We start from the raw sequence: 9,996 nt of genomic DNA, 5'->3' as shown, positions 1-9,996 counted from the left end.
GCTCGCGTGGATGTTGTTGACCGTCCTGATGCCCCCGGCCGTAAGGGAATCGCGTGCCTTCGTGTATTATATTTAGCAACGCCGTTACGTCTCGTCTCGCCGCGTCTTACGTCTAACCAACCAAACCGTTGGCGTATTCGGCGAGTCTGCGCGCTCGTGACACGTTCGGTTAGTAGAAAACACGATAGACCTAATGTTCCTGGAAGCTCGCGTTCATTCTCGTTAAATAATAATTACGAGCCGACACCGACGCCCCTAGAGGATTGTTACATGTATATAGATCCAATTTCACCGTTACAGTGATATCGCATTAACTATTATAGGACTGTAATCAATACGTATCCAGTATCCAAGGTACATTGATAGACACCGTGTTGGTAAAGAATTCTAATTCTGATATGATGAACACATTTCGTGCGTTTTATTATAGTTTATTTTACGGATTTATTAATAATGTACCGAACGTGACGTACGCAATTAATTTCAAGGACATAAGCATGTCCTAATGTTTAAACAGCCCCTTGAATTATGTGTACGTACTTCCACGTGTGTTTGACGTACTTATTTTGATACTTACCGACTGTACTCGCGATGTGCAGCGATCTGAATTACCAACGTTCCAGAAAAATTTTGGAACTTGTCGAAGTCGAGAGAGTAGGTACCTAGCAATTATTATGCAGGGTGTTTCGTAACTGGTGGTACAAGCGAGGTATAAAATTTTTTTATGTGAGCCTTTGTTTTCGAGAAAATCGACTTTGAATTTTCGCCGGGTACGCATGCACTTGACCACCGACGAGATACTGTTAAAGACTGCCAGCCTTATGGGAGTTGGCGAGCCCGAATATTTCGGTGTTTCCTACGCTCTCTAGGATATATTCTGGCTCCATCCAGAGAAACAGAAGGCCAACGACGGCATTTTGTCGGTGAAGAAGACCACTGAGGAGATTCTCGTCGCGATGTATCGGTGAGAATGCGAATTATCACGAAACTATATCGATTATTATTAAATGTTACATTCTCCGCCATATTTCAGACGATGTTTTGGCATTATTGTGGCACTATTTCGAATTTTTAGCGATGTGGTATATCAGATCACTGTAACTTTCACGTTATCCCCGCGCCCGTTGCGCCCGCTTACCGGGCTCGCTGAATAGCACAGGGGCTGGCAGTCTTTAATCTTTAATAGTATCAAATAGTATCTCGTCGGTGACTTGACCATGTCCACCGACGAGATATCTCGTCGGTGCCATGTCTCGTTATAACGGATCGCATTATAGTGTTCAGCGGTAAAGGTAAAATAAACATTTCCGTGACACTGGAAGTGTTTATCAACATAAACTTTAATCGATACAATGATCTACAGTGAGATCTGTTATAACGAGACGTGATCAAGTGCATGCGTACCCGGCGAAAATTCAAAGTTATGTTGTGTTCATTGGGTTGTGTTCATTATATCAACAAAAGACACGGACCAATCAGAGCGCGGTTGCAGTGTATTCGAGCTCCAATGCCACGCTCAGTGCTCAGCCATGCTGATTGGTCCGTGTTTTTCACACGAAATATGTATATCTCTATTACTCTTTGTTGCTCTTTGTCAACACATTGAGTAAGCTGGAGCAGAGAGTATATGAGAGTGCTCACGGCTCACGCCCGGGTTTTGGCCGTGCCCATATAGTGCTGCCCCCTACTCTAGTACTTAGCATGGACAAGATCCTACATCATCTTTAGCATGGACAAGATCCTACATCATCTTTAGCATGGATCAGATCCTACATCATCTTTAGACTGGATCAGATCGTACATCATCATTGGCCAGGACACCGACGAGATATTATTAAAGACTGCCAGCCCCTGTGTTATTCCGCGAGCCCGGTAACCGGGCCACCGACGAGATACTATTAAAGACTGCCAGCCCCTGTGCACCGACGAGATACTATTAATAGTATCTCGTCGGTGCCTATGGTTTGCACAATAATATAATAAAACCCAATGAATGACCTTTTTTGTAGCAAAAATTGAGAGATGGTTTCAAATGGTAACAGCATTTATTAATAATAATAATTAATAATAATTAACATTGACAATTTAATATTAATAGCGAGTCTCTAATTACAATAATTACAATAATGATATTAAATGGTACAACACATTTTGTAGATCTGTGTCAATTATATGCACTGTGAAAGTTTCATCGAAATCGGTTGATGCTGGAAAAACGACAGGCATTAAAAGATGTAAGAATCCTTAGATTTATTGCAGTTAGAGGCCGAAAATCGTGAAAATCTGCAATTTTTACCACCCTTAAACGTTTGTAGCTCATTGCAACGTAGACCGATCTTGACGAAATTAAAAAAAAAAAATTCACAAAAAATTTCAAATCGTACAGCACAACACTGAAATAGCCATCGTCCCCCTTAGAGTGTCTTTAAATTTTTGTTCACAAAATTTTGTATATCGAAATGAAGGAAGGCGTAAAAAATAAAATTTTACAATTTAAGAATCATATTAAATACACGTAATGCGAATGGAGTATAAAATTTTTTATTCGTGCTAATAAATGCTCCAAAATTGTGTTTCATCGGTAACATTGGGTGTTGACACTGAATGGTAACGGGGTGTTAGCACAGACGAGGTATAGGCACCGACGAGATACTATTAAAGACTGCCAGCCCCTGTGTTATTCCGCGGGACCGGTAAGTGGGCGCGAGTGGGCGCGGGGATAACGGGAAAGTTACAGTGATCTGATATACCACAGCGGTAAAAGTTCCACAATCGACGAGATATTCGTCAAGTTGAAGAAGAATGATATAGTAGAATGCTGACATTACCTATTCTGTAATTGCCTTATAATACTATATATAATTCTCTTATTGCATTCTTATTTTCCTTATTATCACCATTGTAATAATTGTTTACAATATAATCGATAGTTTATAGATGTAGGAAAAATGAAAGTAATTACTACGTAATATTCTACAAATGTATTGGAATTTAAAAATAATTTGAACATTATTGCGTTATATATAAAATAATGATTCTTAAAAAATATTTTGTTATGTTGTGTAATGACAAAATTCAATCGTTCTTATTAAGATCCTTAGTAGGAAACAGAAAATTAATTTTTTTACTTATTTATCCCATACTTGTAATGCTCGACAGCATTATTGACTGCAATTATTAAAGTAGAGGTAGTAACAAGATAAAAGTATTAACTAATTAAACTAATTTTCGACGGCTCCTATCCATACAATGTTATTTAGAGGCAGTATTTCGTACGAAGATATCTAAAAAAATAATTCTATTTGACTCTATACGAATATTTCTTGCACCATATATGACGCTATTTAAAAAGTGCGTGTAACATTATTTTATTTCATTCTGAACTGAACCACTTCCTGAAACATGATTCATTTATGAGTACATTGTGCGACGAGACGAAGAGCTAGCAGACGAAGTCGAAGTCGAAATCTTAAAAGAATAAGGACTCTCCGCGTCTCTTTTTTTCCCGACGCTGTCCTTCTTTGTGTCGGAAACTTGCGTACCGTCGCTCATTGCATAAGCAAATATCATCGGAATTATATAATTTTGGTACCATTTTCATAAAAAGAAACAAAATTCACCAAATATGTTAAGGAAAATCCTATAAAAAAGTAATGATAAATAATTAAGCTTTGTTGTTTGATTAGTAGTCTCACACCGATATACCCGACCCGACCCGTATCATGTTACAATGTTTCACTCCACTCCACGGCGACCGAAGCCCCCGAGCTTCACTTCCCTTTTCTCCGTTCGTCATCATAGAATAGTGTTTCCTGAAAATTGAATGTCTCTGGCCAGACTCGAGTTTTCGACATTTATAGCAAGCTTGCTATAATCTTATCTTATATGTCAAAATTTAGTTTTCTATTTAAAATATTTTGTTGTTAAAACTCATTAATAGTTTTAAATAGTACTTGAATATATTTAAAATGATATTGGAATATTGGAATATTACAATTTGGAATGAAGGGCCTAGCCGGACGAGATAGTCCTTCGAGTTATTTAAACAGCCGTTGTGCCATTCAATTTTCGGTCCATTTTCCCCATTTACTTGCATTAATTTAATCATATAATTGCATTTAATTGAAATTGATATTTGAGACTTTTTCCCGATTTTTTGGTTCAAAATGTTAATTACACAAAGTGAAAAACACGCAAAAATTCGACAAATGCAGGTTTTTTAGAGAAATTGAAAAATAGCATTGATCATATTTTTAGACTATCAACATATGTACCAGAACTTTTTTTACGACAGCTCGTAAACGACAAAGAGGGACTGAGGTACGAGGCAGCCGACACAGTTCAAAAGGCTGCGTACCGATTACATCAATGCATATAGGAAAGTTTTTTATTTTTCAATCTTTTTTACGGAATTACCAACGTATTTGTGAGATCCTTCTAATTAAAATGAGCCTAAATACGGCATAATTTGAGCCATATTTACTTATTTAAAGTGTGATAATAATTACCTAATATAGGTTATTATAATATAGGTCATTTAATATAATATATTTATAATTATAAATAATTTAGGGATGTGCGGGCCGCTCGATGTTCGGGTTCGAATCGGGTCGGGTCGCAGAAAGTCCGGCGGCGGCCCTTCGATTCGACTTCGAATTCGTCGGGCGGGTACGAAAAGAATCGAACAAGTTCGGGCGGACGAGTTATTGCGTTATCCGAGATTCAAATACTCTGCGTTCTTATGACATAGATAATGGTAATAATGGTTTTCTTTCTTTACTTATAACGTGATTTTTAATATACTTGGTTTTTTTATAACTACATTAGGTATATTCGCCAAACGCGTGCCTGCTCTTTATTTGTATTAAAGCTTGAATAATGCACGTTTCACGTGAAAAACTTAAAAGACAATATTTCTAGCTTTTTAACGAATTTTCTCCGAATGAACTTAGATATGTATCGATAATATCATTAAAATGTCTTTACGGAAGTTATACAATATACCTAGAAGATTACAATATGGTAAAGTATGGCAATAATTAAAAACGAAATATAAATATAAACATTATACGTATTATATTTCGTGTTTATATTTTATTCTGTATTATCTATAGGCTCTATATAATTAACTTCCCGATTTTATAGGGAAGTTATTGTAATGACCCCGGAAATCGAAAATCGATTTTTTAGCAGATCTTCACGTTTCATGGTCATTGCAGTCATTTTAGACTATTTTCAGCAAAATGTTCGTGTGTGTGTGTGTGTGTGTGTGTGTGTGTGTGTGGGTGGGTGCGTGCGTGCGTGCGTGCGTGCGTGCGCGCGCGTATGGCCGTTTCTATGTAATCAAATTTTTCGTTAACGTTTTCAGAAAAAGTAACAACGCGATCAGGATGATGAATGATGCAATCGATATGCCCCGCTGTAACTTAGAGCTGATTAGATTTTGGTCCATTTTGGTCAAGTAGTTTTTTAGTTATTTTAGTTTTTTCGAAAGAAGTTCATTCAACAATGCAATTTATACGAGAGAACGGAAAGTTTCCACCGAAGAAACAAACGTAATTACACAAAAAAATTTTTTTCGATTTCCTTAAAATTTAAAAAAAAAAATTTTTTAAAATTTTTTTTTTGTACCTTACGATGATGTTTCCGCTTACAATAATCGAAAATTATCCCAATGCAAGAGTGAGTTAATCATCTCTACTCGCGAGAATACATTTTCAAAGAATATCGATGAAAGTACAAAAAAAAATTTATATTACAATCTTTAAAAAAACAATCAGTTCAAAACGAATTATTAACTGAGATTAAATTGAAAATTAATATAAACTATATGATAATTATTAATAACATTGATGTTGAAAACGGATTGGTTAATGGAGCACACACATGCGGAATATTAAAATTTATTACTTTTCAAGAAAATACTAAAATTCCGTCTATATTGTGGTTACATTTTCAATTGGCCAGAGTAGGAGTGAAAGTAAGAACTCGTTATCGTGATTATATGAAAAATGCAAATATTGATCAAAATTTTACACCAATAATAAAAATATCGAATCAAGTAAATATGTCGAGTGAGGAAAAATATCAAATCACACGTAGTCAATTTCCAGTGGTTCCTGCTGAAGCGATTACGATTCATAAAAGTCAGGGACAAACATACGAGAAAGTATGTTTGGATTTTAAAAAATCAGAAAGGCGAACTTTACAAATATTGTATGTAGCACTGAGCAGAGTTTCAAAATTGAGCGCAGTTTATATATTTTGGGACAATTTAAATTAACAGTATCGAAGAAAACCAAGATCACTACTGCAAACCCGGATAATGAGGAGTTGTATCGTTTGCGAAAAACTAATTAAGACAATTTATTTTGCAACATTAGTATGCTATAACAAGGAACCAAGCGAGCAACGAGCATACGATGTTGGTTTAATGTGACGCCATATAGCAAACATTTTGATAAGTAGAAAACTATTGAATTTCCCTGAAAACGTATAATCTTCTTAAAACGTACACTTAATAATGATAATAATATACTGCAACTAACGAATCGGGAAGTTCTTTGTGTGGCTCGTGGAGAGTCACACACCAAATAAAAAAAAACATTAATAGCTATAGGTACTACTAGCCATGCGTACCACTAACCCTTTCGCAAGAGCAGTCCTATCCGCGAGCGAGCAAAGCGAGCGAGCAAAAACAACCCTACTCGCGAGCGAGCGAAGCGAGCGAGCAACAATAACCCTCTAGTTTTTTATTTTATATGATTTTATTTTAAGTTAATTTCTATTTTATTTTATATTGTATACTATATATTATCTTTTAAGAATTTGTGTAAGATTAATGATAGTTAAGTAGGTTACTTAACAGTTAATAAAAACATCACCCACTGAAAAGTTATCATAACTTATTACATACCACGTTGTAAATATTTTCTTATAATTTTTTCACGTGAAACGTGCATTATTTCAAATTTTAATACAAATAACGATCATGCACATGTCTGCCGAATATACCTAATGTACTTATATAAAAATCACATTATGGACAAGTTATGAAAGAAATACGTACCATTATTATTATTATCTATTTCATAAGAACGCACAGTTGATTCTCGGGTATCGCGATAACTCGTTCGCGCGATCTTGTTCTATTGTTTTAGAAGCCGCCCGACAAAGGTGAGTCATGAGTACACTGCGGATCTTTATGCAAAATAAAAAATGTTTGCATTGATTGCACGGCACATGAGCCAAATATAAATTGTATTCTTCTTTTAATTATCCTATTAAGCTGAAACTAATACGTTGATGTCCTTAAATATTTTTAACATGTCCACTGCTTTAAATTGAACGTGTACATTTTTGTCATACATGCATAAAATCCGCAGTCTAGTCATAAGCTTCCCGATGTGTCTGATGTATCGCGTACCCGACTCGAGCCCGATAGGCGAAAAACCAAAACAAGGTAATAAAAGTAGTGGTTTTTTCCCCCTCCCCAAGTTAGCACAGGGTCCTCGAGGTCGAAAACTGAGATTCGACACCCCAGAGTACCCCTAAATGACGTGTCAAAATTTCATTAAGTTCGGAATACTTTCCAGGTAGACGCCTTTTTCGACCTGCCGACTGGACTATATGAAAAAACTTGACGACACTGAGGAAAATGAAAAATAGAATAACTTCAAGAAAAATGGAAAACTTAATGACTCCGAGAAAAATAAAGAACTTACTGACTCTGAGGAAAATGAAAAATTTAATAACTCTCAGTTAATAAGCTGTCTTCAATACCTCTTAAAAATGCAATTAATCGCATGTAGGGATTGATCAGGTGTTTCTCTCTATATTAAAAAATATTTAAAAATCCTTTGACAAATCTGTTTTGTGGCGTCAGGATACTGCTGTCGATATTCCATCACAGTTTGTATAGTATATATTATTTCTCCTCTTTGTTTCTATATAAAATTTTATTATGATCCTCCATTAGTTTAACGCCCCGTTCAGCGGTATCATTGACCACCTTCAGTCTATGTTTCAGTCAGACTACTTATTATTCATAATAACTTCTTTTTCCGATATTATAACTGTTTTTCTTTTGTAGATTGGAGCATATTAATGAATTTATTTATAAGGGAGTAGAGAGACTTCCAGGATTGCAAAATATTCATTTACTCATTTCTCGATAATACAAACACGGGGTTTTTCACTAGTCAAAAACGCTAGATAAAACATCGATCTAGGGCGCTATCTGCCTCAAAAGTCCTATTTTTTTGTTTACGAGGCGTAATTTGCATTATTCGGCAGCATGTAGCTATGAAAATAGCTATACATATGCGCAGTTGTATGCTTCCGAATAATGCAAATTACGCCCCTTAATATCTCTGTCAGTTATGTATATATAAAAAAACTCTTCAAACAAAAGTTGTAGTATATAAGGAGGTGGATATAGTATCAGAGAAAAAATTTTTTTTCAAAGTAATTATTTCAAGTTTTCAAAGTCACGGATGTTTTTTCTATCAACAACTGTTTATGCTACATACGGATTCTTAAAGAGAAAAAAGACAAATTCAACGATATATCATAACGTCTATTTATGTAAAGATTTAAAAAATTCAAAATTTTCAAATTTGCTGCGCCTCATTTTCCCATGATCCAATCGGCCCCAAAATTTTTCCAGATCATTTTCTCAACATTTGTTACAATTCTGGTTTACGGGACAAAAAAATTTCATGGTCGAAAAATAAGGTCCACCCTAATGTCCATATACGTAAATTACGAGAAGCAGTAAAGGGTGCTTAACGTCGAAGAAGAAAATCCTGGTAATTAAAACTTAATATGTACTACATTCTACGTTATTAGAATAATTGTAGTTTAATTATGATACATTTTATATCAACATTTTTTATTTACACTTAGAAACGCACTGTCTCGGAAGGAAATGGACATTCGAGAGAAGCAATAAAATTAGAGCATCATCGCGAAAAAAGATGAGTTTGCAATAACCTCAATATTTTATGAAATTCTATTATAATTATAGTTATGACTGTGTTTTTTTATTATAGGAAGACAGAAGATCAAATAAACTTGTGTATGCTAGTATAAAATCAATTTATATATATTATACAATTTATTTTATTATTTGTTTGACAACTAATAAATCTACAAATTGTTTCATAAACTAAAAAATACTTCCTGCATTTTCGTATTCTCCAATCAGTCCAAATAAATACCATCAACCTATTCTCGATCATATACCAATTTTTATTAATGCAATTATGACAGTAACAAAACGTTTCTATTTAAAATGAATACATATTTTGAACATAGTTTTAACATTTTTAATTTTTTGGAAGGTTAAAAAATGTAATTAAAAAAGTAATGAAAAATAAAAATAAAAAAAAAATCCTCGCTGCACGGGGACCCGAAGGCTAGCTCCAGATTGCGATTCATACGCTCGACGGCTCGACAGTCGAATTTCAGTTTCGTTTCCGTAAGCCGTAAAGCATGGCAACATGGCAAGTTCTAAAAATAGATTGTGGCTCGCACAAGCAGCGCACACGGATATAGTAAAGGTACGCTGGTGAGTGTAGCGCGCGGGCGCGTTGCTAACACGATACCAATACAGTGTCTTCTGCACCGACGAAATGCCGTCGTTGGCCTCCTGTTTCTCACTCCAGTCAGAATATATCCTAGAGGGCGTAAGAGAACACCGAAAAATTCGAGTCCCGCCAACTCCCGTAAGGCTGGCAGTCTTTAAGGGGGCCGTCTCCTAGCAGATGACGGTCGCGCGTGAACACTCACACACCGCTAGAGTACACTCACACACCGCTAGACCACGTATACGTACGCGAGAATTGCTAGGATCAGGGAAATGCGTTCTGATTTCTCGATAATGCAAAGACGGGGGTTTTTATTAGTCAAAATCGCTAGATAAAAGATCAATCTAGTGCGCTGTTTGCTTCAAAAGTCGTTCTTTTACGTTTCCGAGCAATGATTTTGCAATAT

The sequence above is a fragment of the Lasioglossum baleicum genome, chromosome 2, assembly GCF_051020765.1.
Source record: "Lasioglossum baleicum chromosome 2, iyLasBale1, whole genome shotgun sequence".
Classification (NCBI taxonomy): Eukaryota; Metazoa; Arthropoda; class Insecta; order Hymenoptera; family Halictidae; genus Lasioglossum; species Lasioglossum baleicum.
The sequence above is the reverse complement of the archived record's forward strand: the minus strand, read 5'-3'. Positions refer to the sequence as shown.